Below are 15,679 nucleotides of genomic sequence, written 5' to 3'. Positions count from 1 at the left end.
TGTGGGATGACCTCATTCATGTTTATAAATATATAAAGGGTGAGTGTCACGAGGATGGAGCCAGGCTCTTCTCGGTGACAACCAATGATAAGACAAGGGGTAATGGATACAAACTGGAACACAGGAGGTTCCACTTAAATATGAGAAGAAACTTCTTCACAGTGAGGGTGATGGAGCACTGGAACAGGCTGCCCAGGGAGATTGTGGATTCTCCTTCTCTGGAGACATTCAAAACCCGCCTGGACGCCTTCCTGTGTAACCTCATCTGGGTGTTCCTGCTCCAGCGGGGGGATTGGACTAGATGATCTTTTGAGGTCCCTTTCAATCCCTAACATTCTGTGATTCTGTGATCCCTGGCCTCCACAGCACTTGTTCTGCAAGCAGAGAGGTGCCTCTCCCTTCTTGATTTATACACGGCACGGTTGAGTTTTACAGCAAGATCAGGAATATACCATCACCAAGCAGCCCTTAGGCTGTTCAGCTTGTAGACAAAGAAGGATGAGCTGATATTGCTGCATGTCCCCGAGGAGGTCTTACCCGCCTGAACGAAGGGACGAGGCTGGCTTGCACAGGAGGAGGGGGGAAGACAAAGTGCCACCGAGGAACGGCAGGTTTAATGAACTGTTAGAATCTGATTAGAGGCTAATGTCCCTTTTAGTGCTTTGTACCAATTTACAGCTGATATACTTGAACCATTTTTCCCCACTGGCTGTGATAAACTCATTAGTTTTAAAAATGCAAGCTAACCAGAGCCTTTGAAGTTTAAAACTGATAAATCATGAAAACCTGACTAGTTCATGTACCATTTAACACATTTACATTTAACTAAATTTTCATAGTGCTCGCTTCCCTTTTTGTTCTCTAAAATCATTTTTCTTAAAAGCAGTGCTCTGCCTTTTGAGCGTTGTCTGAAGAGTACATGCAGTGAATAGATCTGGCTGCTGGGTCATTTATAATTCAGAGCAGTAATAATCACAGAAGTAGATTCTTTCCAAACTATTTGATCTCCTCTGCGTTTATAACTGGAAGGACATTGTGTGACACATCCTGGGGCGGCTACTGACTAGTAGTAGCCGAGTAGATCCAGTCTGCATGCTATACATATGAATGACATGTTTAGCCCAATAGTCATCCAGAAATCTGGTTTTTCCACACTGCACTCTCCTGCCATAACCAGCGTTTGCACCACAGTGTGTTCAAAGCCATCCAGCAAATGGGATGTAATTGCCGAGGTTTGCATACGGTGTGCAGTCATCTAAGGCGAAGGGGCTTGACTCATCCCCACGGGGGCTGGGAGCGTGAATCGAGTTCCCCCAGGAGCCTCTCCAGTCGGCCGGGCAGATGGAGAATCCACACCTGAGCGAGGCCAGGCTGCTCCAGTGCCCCGCGTTAACTGATGACCCTCAGGAGACCCACCAGCAGAGATTTCTGATATGATGGATTGAGTTAATGTGTTTTTCAGGCCGCAGTTCTCTCCTGGCTCACTCAACTCTCTTTATCGGCTGTGGCAGCTAACTTACAGCTCCCAACATTGCCCCGCTGAAGGTGACCTGAATTCGTGTGACAGTCCTTCCTTCTCTATTCCCCTACCTGCCACCCCAACCCACCTGGTGAACTCCAGTCACCCACCTAAGTAAAACACATAGCAGATGCGTGTCCTAAACTGGGCATATAATCAAGCCAAACACTGCATAACCTTATCAAAACATCTGTTCTCCTGGATTGATAAACTAACTCATCCTAAAAGAGATCAACCTCTCTTTCTTGGTGCCATCCATTGGAGCCTTTCACTAATCACTTTTGGACATTATTCCCTTGAAAGATTAATTAAAAACACAAATCATACCCAGGTCCATATGGGCAACTGCTATTAAAGCAGTTGGTAGAGAAGACAGATAAGGTTTCAGGGTTACAAGCTCCTCTTCTGAGAAGCTATGGCCATCAGTCTAATAAAAGGAATCTCCTCCCTCCTAAAAGGCCTCCATTGTCAGTACAGCACCGCTACAACTGGCATTTTCTTCATGCAGATGACTTTCTGTAGCAAGTTTAATAAAATTATATTTGGATACTGTAGAGGAAGAGAAAACAAAACAAAAACTCCTATCTTATCCTGGTACAAAACCCCACAGCATCCTGTAGTGCTTATTTAATTATGAATCACACTTTTATGAAATTTGGCTCCACCCATGATAAAGGCTGTGGCTTTATAGCCAAGTTTTTAATTTGGCCAAGCTATGCATTTAAGAATCACGCCGCAAACTTCTAATAACAACAGGGAAGCTGTTGCCACAGCCAACCTCCTGTCCTGAGATACCACTGAAGACACCCGTAACCCCCCCTCCATAATTTCCTCTAAGCACAAGATGATACAAACTGCACATCCCCATCCCATACCACAGTTGTCTCTCCCACTGTCCAAGATTTTCACATCCAGCTGCTCAGTACTAAAGCATCAGAAATGAAATGATGCTCTCCCAAGCCTGGCCAGACAGTGACGAGAACAACCCCACGCTTCCCCAGGAAGAAAGCTGTGAGCTCAGGCATCAGAGCCCCCAGAACCCACATCGCACATTTCCCGCACTGATCAACATTTACATTCCTGTGGAAGACAGTCTCCTTCTCTTGTTCATCTCACGAACGCAAGAGATGTACAGAAGCAAGGAGCATGATGCTAGTTACTGCTGCCACTAACGAAGTCAACAGGCTTATTTAGTCACGATGAAGAGCTGCATGTTGGCAAGACGAAGCCACTGATGGTTCTGAACTTTTCCATGAGACACCAAAAATGCTCAGCTGACAACTCAGTGCTTCCTAACTTGGGTGGTTTGACCTTGTTCAGCTGCCAGCTGCCCACTCAGCCGCTCTCACACTCCTCCTCCTCAACAAGACGAGGAAGAAAATAAGATGGAAAAGCTCATGGGTCAAGATAAAAACAGGGACATCACTTATGAGGTACCGTCAGAGGCAAAACAGACTCGATTTGGGGGAAAACTAATTTTTTGCTGATTAGAATAGAGTTGGACGGTAAAAAACAAAGACAAAACCCGAAACATCCCCACATACACTCCTCCATTCTTCCTAGGCCCAACTTCATTCCTTCATTCTAACTCTTCCCTTACTTTTCTGTACAAACTTAACTTCTAACATGACACACTTTTGTTTTTGAGAAACAAAGCATCAGCTAGGGGAAGAGCAGTTTCAAATTCACCATTATAGTTCCATAAAAAGTTTCAGGTTTAAGGAGAGTACTTCTGAACAGCTAAGAGCTGAGACAGCCCTTACTTATGCAGTCTTCCTGTCTCAAAGCCATGACTTACAGCTTTGCCTTGCTTCATCTTCTTGTCATTTTACACTTTTCTGTACATGCAGTAATTTAATTCATTATATTCTCACTTTATAGTTCCAAGATTCTGAGTAATTTTTGTGAAAATAATAGTCTTGATAGCTAAGAAACACAATTTTAAAAAAATATTTTTAAAGGTTGGTTTTGGTTTTTTTTAATACTGGTATCTTAAAAACATCACTGAGCTAACCACAAAGTGGCCTGCATCACTTACATGCCCTAGAAATAAGATTACCTTGTTGATTTTTCTGAACATGAATACCTTAATTTATTATATTCTCATTACTTACTACGGAGAAGTTATCCATCAGTCAGAGCAACAGACAGCATAACCCCTCAGGGCTAAAAATCTGAAGCGATCCACTCAGGACGAAGCTTTTGAAAATACAACAGATCCTTTTAAGGATATGACTAGGTAAGATTTCTGAAGCTTGAAAATGGTTTTTTCCTCTTTGTTTCAAGGGATAATAGATGAATGAAACATTACCACCTCTTCTCAAACATAACTATCTCCAGAGACAGGAGAATGTCTTCTAAATTCTCACAGGAAAGAATCACACAATTGCCTACTACCTCAGTCTCCTGAAGACCTTCACTTCCAAAGAAGTCCTTTATATAGCATACAATGCAATTTGTTAGTCACTTAAGCGTTTTTATCTCTCGGGTGAAGCATACCAGTTAATATTGCCACAGTACATATAAGAGCAGTTCCCTCCAAAAAGTGAAGGAAACAACTATCTGATAGAAAATAAAAGTAAATTTATGTGGCTAGAAGATAATCGCTCAACTGGGAGTTCTGCCAGAGAATCGGGGTTAACAGCCCATGTCTTGCCATAAGATCTTCATCATATGTAATTATGTCTATATAGCTGTGTGAAATGTTCATAATGAAAGCAGACTCTGGTAGTTCTGCACTTTACTCTGAACTTGAATTTCCAGTCAAATTCACCAGAAAATAAAATGATCACTTGCATTTATTGATGCTTCAAGGAAAATCAAAACAATTTCTTAAGAAAAAAGATGAAGTGAAGCCTTAAATGTCATACTGTTTTCATGTGAAACTGGGTAGGGTTGACTTAAGTTCATTCCAACTCAAAAGGAAATACCTTTAGTGAGAAGAGAACAGAGTTTGCAGAAGGCTAGGTAAACAATACAAGCTGTAGTTTATGTCTTATCTAAAACACAAAAGTTTAAAACACCACAGAAATGGACTTGCAGAAATATGCTAGGACAGCAGCTCAGCACATAATAATTAACTGAAGTTAACAATGCGGTTATTGCTTGCTCTTCTACATACCTCTCTCTGGTCTGCTTGTTAGCCCTGAACAGAGCTCAGGGTGGTCCCAAATGCAGTTCATGAAATTCCATCTATCACCTTGTGCCATAGGAGGCCATGGGAGGAGGGCAGTCTAGGTATAGATATCATGGACATGCATCTACATAGCATCCAGTGATCACAAAGACATCACAGAATCACAGAATGACAGAACAGTTTGGGTTGGAAGGGACCTTCAAAGGTCATCTAGTCCAACCCCCTGCCATGAGCAGGGACATCTTCAACCAGATCAGGTTGCTCAGAGCCCCGTCCAGCCTGGCCTGGAATGTCTCCAGGGATGGGGCATCTACCACCTCTGTGGGCAACCTGGGCCAGTGTTTCACCACCCTCAGTGTAAAAAATTTCTTCCTCATGTCTAGCCTGAATCTCCCCTCTTTTAGTTTAAAACCATTATCCCTTGTCCTGTCATAACAGGCCCTGCTAAAAAGTCTGTCCCCAAAGCTCTAAGCTTCCCAGGAAGGCCAGTGAGTGTGGTCTCTTATTGCAACCGCACATGCCGGGCACAGCCCAGACCTCACCAGCAGCTGTGACTCAATGCTGTTGATGCCAGAGAAGCACATGCAATGGTTGGCCTTCAGCTCCTGTTGTCCTGCTGAGATCCTCATCTGATGTACCAGACCGTGTCTGGCTGTATCGCACTGGTACCAGTACAAAGATGTACACATGCAACACAAGCTTCTTGAATTGCTATTCTGGTACTTAGATCCCTTAGAAAACAAAATATACTAATTTTGCAGACAGCTGGTTTCCAAATGCTGTTACGTAGCCAAGTCCCTAAGGATGTAGCTATGTCTTAATTTTCTATGTATTTTTACAAATCTGTCTCCAGGGAAGAAGTTCAAGTCCAGACAATATTCAGTGAAGAGAACCAAGATCTCATGTTTCACTTCTAAAACCTTTTTGGTTTGTTTGGGTTTGATTTCGTTTCAGCAAATATAAATAGAACCAAAGAGATGCGGTCAGCTTCCAGGTGACGGAGGAGCGTCAAGTGCGTTGGCAACCAGAGGCCAATTTGCTATTTGTCAGACTCAGCAGGCAACCCTGTCAGTTTAGACTGCTTAAAATCCCTTTACACCAGCTTTGCTCTCCTGCCACTTTCATCTGTCTCCACAAAGAATTACTGATCAGTCCTGTAGTATATAATTCAGACGCAACATTACAAGTAACATTAATTAAACCAGAACATATATTTAATTTTTACCAACATTAATAGCTTCATCGTTTTCCTTCTAATAGAACAATCACAGAATATTTGATAAGATTTTTGTGAACACCAATTGATTCATTAAGTATTTGTGGATTTTCTTTATATTAAAGTCCAGCCTAACAACCCACCCTCCCCAACCCCCCCCCAAAAAAAGGAAAAAAAAAAAAAGCGCCATCATTTAGGAGAGACACGTACTGCACTGCACTTATCTTTCCACTAGAATTAAAAATTAAAAAAAAAAAAACACACCAAGAAAAAATTTTCGTAACACTTCATGATGCATAATAGTAAAATAAACTCCTGATAGTTTCCTTTGGGTTTGTAAAGCACAGACAAGTAGTAAAGACTGCTATCAAGTGGAAACTCGTTACTTTTTCTCAAAAAAGCCCTAGTAATTGACCTAGATTGACACTTTTCTTTGATCAGATAAAAACCAAATAGTTTTAAAAAACCACTACTCAATTTCCAAGGTAGTTTTCTGCTATCTTAGGTCAACCGTCCTGGAGTTTGGAGAAGTTTGGGAGAAGAGTCTGGAGAAGAGTTTGAAGAACATGAGTCTTAAAAACAAACACCACTATCCGCCCTCCTCCCCCACCCAAAAAAAAAAAAAAAGGGAATGGGAAATATAAAATAATTTTCATAGTCCTACAAATACTACATTGATCGAATTTACTAAAGCATATACTACATAAAGGTTACCTTTACTATTAAGTGGGTTGTTACCTCAATTATTAAACTTGAGAAAAAAAAATACATCAACAGCTAGTGAGAACAGTTTCAGGTCAGGTTTTCATTCAAAGAGGTCCCCTGAGTTTTGCCCTTACAAAAAACTAGAATAAAAGTTTAGATAATCAAAAAGTCAGTCGTGGGTCACAACATGTTTTTAAGTAACTTCTAATGCTAGGAGGAGTATATGACATCAACAGAGAGTCAGGGGAATAATTCTGCCATATGACAAAATTTTCCTGCATCTGCTATTGTCTAAATTGTGACTATTTTGCATTTGCGGAGCAAATGAGCACTGAAAAGCACTGCCCAGGAGCTTCCCAGCCAACACACAGTGACCAAAATTTTACTCTGAATTCTGCTCTTACCTACTCTGGTAGGAATAAGAGCTGCTAAAACCACGGGGAGCTGGTTGGCACATTTTCCCCCCACCTGTCAATGTGCAAAGTCTGCTTCCATGAAGACAAATACAACATGGGTCCTGCATGCTGGAGAATAAAGGGAGCGTTTAGCATGTAGCAGCAGCCACAGTTTAGTCCAAAATTTTTGTCTGAGATGCCACATGGCAGGCCAAATGGCCGAACATAGCTGTTCTTTTCCAAGGAGACGTGATACAGTATATGGGGTCATAGAATTGTAAAATCATACAATAGTGTGGGTTGGAAGGGACCTTCAAAGGTCATCTAGTCCAACCCCCTGCAATGAGCAGGGACATCTTCAACTAGATCAGGTTGCTCAGAGCCCTGTTCAGCCTGGCCTGGAATGTCTTCAGAGATGGGGCATCTACCACCTCTCTGGACAACCTGGGCCAGTGTTTCACCACCCTCATGTCTTCCTCACGTCTAGCTTGAATCTCCCCTCTTTTAATTTAAAACCATTACCCCTTGTCCTATCGCAACAGGCCCTGCTAAAAAGTCTCTCCCCATCTTTCTTATAGGCTCCTTTTAGGTACTGAAAAGCTGCAATAAGGTCTCCCTGGAGCCTTCTCTTCTCCAGGCTGAACAACCCCAACTCTCTCAGCCTGCCCTCATCGGACATAGACCCTCAGAGGGTCTGTTTGGCTCTGTCACTCCCTGCAGCCCAAAGGGACCATCACCCCAATGTGACGGCACCTTCAGCTCTGCCACCGCAAAGTCCCACATGGAGAGGTGAAACAACTGCACAAGAGCTTTTGTGGTCCTGGACTTCATCACTTCCTCTATAAATTGCATTGGCCCTTTCCATCCTGTGTTTCAAAGAAAGCAAACACGCTACTGACACCACTGTACATCCTGCTGGAGCACGACCAGCCGGAGGATCATCCCCAACCCTTCAAATCAGGGACAAAACCATGGCTCCTCTGGTTCCTGTGTTCCCCCCTCTAAGGTAAAATATAGCAATAAATTGTCATCATCAGAAACCGACTTCTTGTAAATCACGGACACTGCAAAATGCATCCTCTGAGTAAGAGCAATATAAGGTAATGCTGACATTAAACATGCCTAGCTCCCTCCTAACAGCGGGGCCACAGAAATGTTCAACAGCTGATATTGCTCTTAGGAAGCAGAAATGTTTCCTACTTACCTGAGGGCTCAAATGTATAAGGCTGAACTAAAAGGAAACCAGGATAAGCCAGCTTTCCCACTTTAGGTTAAAAATATAACTGCTAAAATTTAGGAAATTCAGTAAAGCTTTATTTTTATTTCAGTCTTGATTTGTTCACAAGCAATTTTAATAACTTTTTTAATATACTACTAAAGACAGAGCAGTATGTGACACCCATAAGAGAACACCTTGTTTCCAGATGTCAGTTGCTTTTTTCCAACTCAGCTTGTTGCATTGGCAGACGCAGGGACAGAGCAAATTTACTGCAGCCTTGAGAGGACGAGGAGAAGATGCTTGTGTGCAGCTGCACCCTCCAACACCAGATATGGTAGGACGCACCTGCAAGAAGAAGAGCCGGTTCTCACAGGACCTCGAAAACCGTCTGCCACGGTTCACATCCAGAGTCACAGATGCAATAGGCAATAAGTGATGAAACCAAAAATGTTCTTTCAATGGCCGTACTCCAGCTGCTCGAAGAGCTGGAACCGCAACCTTCGCCCCAGCAGCTCCACCGGAGCAGCCCTGCCAGCGCCCGTGTTTGCAAAACTACCTGTAAAGAGCGTTCGATTCATGCACATGCCAGAGTAACAAAGGGATAATTAAATAAAGCTGAATGATTGCATGCTGAGCTGAAGAAGTCAGACTGTTTGCCAGAAGCTAAGCATTACTCCATCACCTTTCCCTGCCCCTTTTGCACAGCACCTTCAGAGCGCGTGGAGGAATGGGAATTGCTTTATACGCTTCTCGCCATGAAGCAAACTGCTTACTCTGACATTTCAAAAGAAAGGGTGTATGCTCTGATGAAACTCCCAAACTGCAAATGTTTAACATCATGTCGCAACCCGGTCTCTGTTCTATTTAACATCAGTTTGAGGTTTCCCGTTCCCCACAGGCTTCAGTGCAAACTCCTGGGAAAATATTAATATTAAAGCTGGCGAGTAGCACTCGGTACATTGCAGAAAAAGGGAGAACTCTGAGTTTTGTTCACTTAGTGAATGAATTATAAAGCACCTCTATCCACAAATAAGAGTTTGTAACTACCCACTAAACATGTGTAAAAAATGTCTAAACTAACATCCTGTTCCCAGAGTGCCCACATCAACTTTGAGATAGAAGCCAATACCTGATTGCTCACATGAGGTACCCAAGACAGGATGACCAAAATGCTTATGGACAAAACTGTCAAATTAGATTCCACAAGCAATAAATTATTGTGGAACTACAGTCCACTTTAAAGGCAACTCTAATTAAGTGTTAAGAATTTCTAATTAACAAGTTTCAAATGTCGCCAGCACGCATTTTCCACAGATTCTGAGAAGCTGCAATTCCTCAAGCACATTAGAAAAACAAGTGTAGTGCACACGAACAAAATTGCTGCCAATAATTAAAATAAGCATAACTTCAATAGTAAAGCATATTTTAAGTAACTATGGGTATAGCCATAAACATGACAGAAAAACATCAGGAAAAGAAATATATGACTAGCACATATAGCACTCCATTAACAGATGGTTTCTGCTTTCATTATAGTGTCTATAAAATTCAGAGATATCAAATTTGCTATATATAGCAAATCAAACTAAGCAAATACATTAAATTTACAATTATAAATGAAATACATGAGTGTGTGTCTAGGGGAAAGAAAAATGAATAATTTGTTTATAACATATCATTTTACAGTAAGAAACACCACGTAACCCTGGAAAAATTCAGGGAACAATGAAAGCTATAGCCAATGTTTTTTTTCTTACGAACCCAGGATAATTCAGGTGGGAAGGTGCCTCAGGAGGTCTCCAGTCCAACCTCCTCCTCAAAGCAGGTGCAGCTCAGAGGTCAGACCAGGTTGCTCAGGGTTATGTCCAGTCAGGTCTTAACAACCTCGAGGATAGAGATGGCACAACTTCTCTTGGGAACCTGTTCAGTTGGGAGACAGCCCTCATGGGGGGGTAAAAAATGGTTTTCCTGACACCCAGCCTGAAACTCTCTTGTTTTCAATGTATTGTCTCTCCTTCTCCCACCACACGTGGCTATAAACTCACCAAGATGTCCTGAGCCCACACACCTTCTAGTCTTTGACTGTGCACCAACCAGGCTGCAATAACTGTAACTCAGACACAAGAACATTGTTGGAGACACTGATTAAAAGCCTTGCAGAAGCTGAGGTGAACGGTGTTCACTTTTCTCCCCTCACCTACTATTCAAGCCACTTTACATTGCAGATGGCAACCGGGTGGGTCAGGCACGCTTTATCCTGGCTGAATCCATGCTGACAGTTCACAGTCACCTTCTCCACCTTCACAGTGCCCAGAAGTCTGTTCCCAGAGGACCCACTCTATGATTTTTTCCTATGGACCAAAGGGAGGCTGACTGGTGGTCTGTAGTGCCCCAGACCACCCTTTTGGATTTATCTGAAGAAGAGTGCACCATTTGCTTTCTTCTAGTCATCTGGGATCTCCCATGGTCTCCAGCACCTTTCAAGCACAGTAGAGAAGCGTGCTGCAAGGACATTAGCCACCTGTCCCAACATCTGTGCATGTGGGGAGGTGGGTCCCCATGGGCTTGTCTGGGATTTGATCCTCATTCATTCATGACTGGTGGTTCTGGTTCCTGAACCTTGTCTGTAAGCACAGAAGTCTGTGAGAAGGCCACTCAGGTGAATGCTGATGCAGAGAAGGCAAGGGAGTCCCTCAGCCTTACCCGTGCTCACCGTCAATAACTCACTCACCCATTCAGCCACCGACTCACATTTTCCTTGTCCAGCCTTTTACTGCCGAGGTAGTGATAGAAGCTCTTGTTGTCTTTGATACTTCCTGCAAGTCTGAACTCCAGCTGAGCTTTGGCTTTCCTGACACCACGGCTGTGCTCCTGCTCCGTATTTCTGTGTTCACCCTTTGCAGCCTGTCTTCCTGCCTTTGCTTCCGTCTCCTACATGCTGCCTTTTTGTACTGGAATCTATGGGTTTGGCACTGGAAGCCATGCCTTCTCCACTTAGAGAAGGCTGGTCTCCTGACAAGTCCATTTGTCTGATGACCTGGAAACTGGTTCAAAAAGAATTGGACTTTTTTACAGATTTGTTTCTCAAGAGCTAACAAGCACAAAATTACAGATATAGCCTCTGGCTATGGAAGTATTTGTGCCCTAGATTTTTTGCAAACTTGGAAGATGTACCAGGACAATACCATCACTCACACACAACCTTGCTACATCCTTTCCCTACGCATCCACCTGTTATTGACTGTTGTTACAGGAGGCATACAAGGTAGACGGTCCTTTACTCTGACAGGAATATAAACATGGCTGTTTTCTATGTCTTTTCTTTAAGTATAATACGTGCCAAAACCATGAAGGTTAGACCATCTCTAAACCACAGGATTACAGTCTCACGACTCATGCTCAGGAATGAATTGACATCCTTCTGCTGAGTACCTGGTATGGATCACTGCCAGAAAGGGACCTTAAGCTAGGTGGGCCACTGTCGTATTCTTCTGCAGCATTTCACTCCCTGTGATTTATTCCAGAGGCAAATGAGACAGTCAGCACACGGCACCTGCAGCTTAGCATGGACTTCAAACGACACCTTCAGAGCCCTCTTCCTTTGTTTCCCTCAGTCATTACGCGATCGCTGAAGATGGAGCAATACATTCTGTCCACGCATACCACTATTCCTGGCTGATTTAAAGAATGGTAGAAATCACAGCCAAATGATAGTGCCTGGCAAAGCACCAGAATATTCCAAACCATTGTTATTCTCACTAAAATATATAGAAATATTACACCAAGCTATACAATAAAACAATACATTCCTATCTGCTGTTGAACTCTACCTTGCATCAGAGGTGCCCTATGCAAAAGCGTTTGACAGAGCTGTGTGTGACTGCTGAATGTGCCCCCGCGGGGTCTTTAAATCCTCATTAGTGTTGTTTAAGTCACTGCACCTGATTATACATTGCGCAGCAGGAAAATCTAACAAAGTATTGTTATTTGTTTTATCTTTTTATAACCTAGCATCACGCTCCCATTAAAAGTGTATAGTGACCTTACCCATGTCAAGGCTTTCAAGAAATAATGCACTGAGATAATTGGCTGTTTGGCATCATCCATAGCCTTTATAGCGCGTGTCAAGCCCCAAGTCATATTAATATATTTAATGTTTCTCATTAGAACATAATAAGAAATTGCGCCTGTATAAATCACATATTTATTCCCAACACGTGGCTTAGTTACACTGTGTAAAATGATGAAAACGATTTCCTGTCCACACTAGCTATGCCTCACATAGAATAAAATGCTTTTATTAGATTTACTTTGCACCACAAAAACTGGATGGGTTAAGCTGCTCATTTTTAAGCAACAATTTCTGCACAGGCATAGAGTGTTATGTGTACTGCATCTTTCTGAAGAGATCTGGGCCACTAACATTAATAATGTGACAAACTGCCTCCATCATCATCCCAGATACTGAAATTCAATAAACATTACTAAAATATTCTAACTACTAAAATCACAGTCACAGTGGGTTTCAACAGCAGCTTTTATCAGACACTGAATGATGCTGGACACAAATCTGGGCAGTAATTCCCTCAATTAGTGTAAATGATCCACAAGAATGCTTTTCCCATTGAAAGCTCATGCCAAGTCACCAGTTCGCACATGAAGTAAAAGAGAATTCTAAGAATTCTTTCAGGAAAAAACACCTTTTTTAACAGTCACTCCTCACAGGACTTCATCTTAAATAAGCTGTGTCAGGTACCCAGCTCATGTTTTGTGATGAAAAGCACTCAGGCTATGTCATTGTTGGTGCCATTTCTCCAGATGTCTATCACCTGGCTCAGCTCAAGCAACACAGAGCCTCCATCTGACTTCTGTGTGCATGTACATGCCTTATGTATGTGGAGGTTTACTTTATATCATCCGAAGACACTAACAAACTCTGCATTCCAAGTATTATAGAAAAAAAGGCACTAATTCTATCACCTGTTTGATGCCAGGAACAACACATTATCCACTCAAGTGAAAATTGTGAAACTCTTATCATCATTCATTTCCAAATTAAAAATAGTCTCAAACATTCATGTGGGGTTTGTTGGTTTGGGGTTTGGTTTTGTTTTGTTTTTAAGTAATGACAACTCTCTGTGAGCGGCCATTTGCCTGAAAAACAGCAGAGCTCTGAATTTATTTTCAATCTGAAAGAATACTCAATCCGATCAATGGATTGTTTATTACTCCAAAACACAAAATGAATTATTAACCCGAAGACATTAAAACTGGCAAGAAAAAAGAGAAGTCATACCGCTGACCAACTGTGAGGAACTACTAGACTAATTCAAGAGCTCACTGTTAATACTGTTATGACTCTAATTACCAAGCCCTGTAAAACCCTGCTCAGGCAACACACACCTTTTAAAATAGATTACCAAATAATCCTTCACATTTTTACCATCACCAGCTGCGATGCAACTGTTCTAGGGTCAGACGTAACAGTTTATGCCTGGATTGGATGATTTTTGTGGAAATTTTGCAAGGTGCACACTAGTTAGGTTCTTCAGGTGCTCATCATGTTGAATGGCCTACAAAGAGGTTAGTAACAAGTGACCATGCAGGGTAAAATGTTGGCTGGCTGGAACATGGGACCTGGAACATCCCCGAGGGCTCCAATCTTCCAAGCCGATGCAGGCTGGAAATGCCCAGCTTCATTCCTTGCTGGCAGGGAATATGGAATCATCAGCTTAATTGTAGTAAGTATTCTCAAGCTGCCATCTCAGAAAGAAGTGAAGGAGGCAGACACTTCGGTGCTACGGCAACACAGCAAGCAGTAGACGCCTTGCTCTTTTCTCCCTTTAATATTTTTATAACTTGTAAAATTTTCCAACTGAAAGCTTCAGGATTTTCAATTAAATGAACAACAGCTCAACAAAACAACCACAGCCATGCTAGCCAGCACTTAGCTTCCTTTGCAAATGCAACGTTATCTCAACAACACATGGAAAAACACCTTTTTTTTTTTTTTTTTTTCTGACTTACTAGATACGCTTGTAGGCAAATACTCTGAGGTCACTTATGTTCGGATCAGAAATGAGGGACTTCTCTCCGAGACAAATGTATGCACATCCCAAAGTAGGGTAAGCTGTGGAGAAGCAGGGTATGAGGGACTGTCCTAACTAGGGGGCTCCTTTGGACACCACAACTCTTCAACATCTTCTTCTGTGTCCATGGGGTCTGGTGCTACGTCACTACATAGTGCATTAGAAAGTCTGGGAAGTTGAAGTGAACTTTTCCCCTCGCTTGCCTTGCTCATATCTTATTTAGGATTTTAGCACCGTTTGGGGAACAGTTACAGACACTTTAAATCATGTTTGCCTGGTGTGATCTTTTATTTATTTACTCTAAAGATTCCCACATGGGAGAGTTCTGAGCCACTGCGGTGGAAGAATTTCAGTGTTTTAAAACACTTTCTGATGAAAACAACTGTTTGTCCTCAGAAAACATTCCTCAGTCTCTGATCCCACCAGGCCGCAATGCGGCCCAACCCCAGCAAATATAAGCAAGCAGGTTATTCCTTTGGTGTCCTCCCTTGCATACCGCAGTAACTGTTACTGCCATAGACTTACGAGCAGGCAAAACTAACCCGTTTACTAGAAACCCAGACAGAAAAAGAACCTGGTAAAAAGAAAAATCTAACTTTGTACATCAAGTGATAATTAATAATCACTACTCAGTATCCAGAGTAAATTAGGTAGAGCTAATCCCAGCCTGCATCCTAGAATTAAGAGTGGAGGACAGCATACTTAGCGGACTGACTAGATATTGTCCATCACTACCGAAGTCACTGGAAATGTTTTAATTTTTTTTCATGAGGAAAAGCAGAAACTAATCCTGCCCATGGAATGCTACATTAATTTAATTACCTCTTTCTTCCAATAACTTGGTTTCATATTAGGCAAATAAACGCCTATGTTTCTGTGCAACACTGTATGATGAATTACTTAGCCGGACTTTTCTAAAAGAAGTAGCAATTGACATCAGGTTAATACAAAAGGATTCGTAAGCTGCACATAGCTCACGGAAACCTGAAACTAAGGACATCATTCACGCTTTTGGAAACCTGCTATGCCCAACAGGAAATCTTTTCCTTCAGGCAAAAGTGGTGAGTAGCCTTGATCATAACAAACTGTTGCTACACATCAAAGAGTAATGGCACATTTATATTCAGAGTAAAGTAATAGCTAAACTCCTGCTTGAAGCCAAACACACAGTTGAGAAGCACACAATAGGAGTTAGGTGTTGTTACTACCACCTACATTTAACTATTCTACTTTTCCAGTGTTTCTTTGTCCATTTTCCATGCTGAAAAGATAACATCAGATGAGGCAGAAAAAACCACCCACACCTACTAAAGTGGGTGAACTGGTTTTGAGTAAATTAAAGCCTGAAACCTCTTAGTGGTAATATTAAAACTTCTTTCCAACATACACCCACTTTGAAA

The 15,679-nt window shown here is 42.1% G+C and overlaps 1 protein-coding gene across 7 annotated transcripts in view; it reads right to left on the bottom strand.

Moving 5' to 3' along the window:
- The window catches only part of KLF12 (KLF transcription factor 12), a 261,886-nt gene that overhangs the window by 165,879 nt on the left and 80,328 nt on the right, over window positions 1-15,679 (bottom strand). For 3 of the 7 annotated variants that reach the window (XM_065630125.1, XM_065630133.1, XM_065630143.1), the window contains one exon: window positions 8,385-8,535. The exons of the other annotated variants lie outside the window; for them this stretch is intronic. The gene's annotated coding sequence lies outside the window, so the exon portion shown is untranslated. The remainder of the gene's footprint in view (window positions 1-8,384; window positions 8,536-15,679) is intronic. 7 annotated transcript variants of the gene reach the window in all.

Source organism: Caloenas nicobarica, chromosome 1, assembly GCF_036013445.1.
Source record: "Caloenas nicobarica isolate bCalNic1 chromosome 1, bCalNic1.hap1, whole genome shotgun sequence".
NCBI classification, from domain to species: Eukaryota; Metazoa; Chordata; class Aves; order Columbiformes; family Columbidae; genus Caloenas; species Caloenas nicobarica.
Note: the sequence above shows the minus strand (reverse complement) of the source record. Positions and strands in the feature narration are given on the sequence as shown.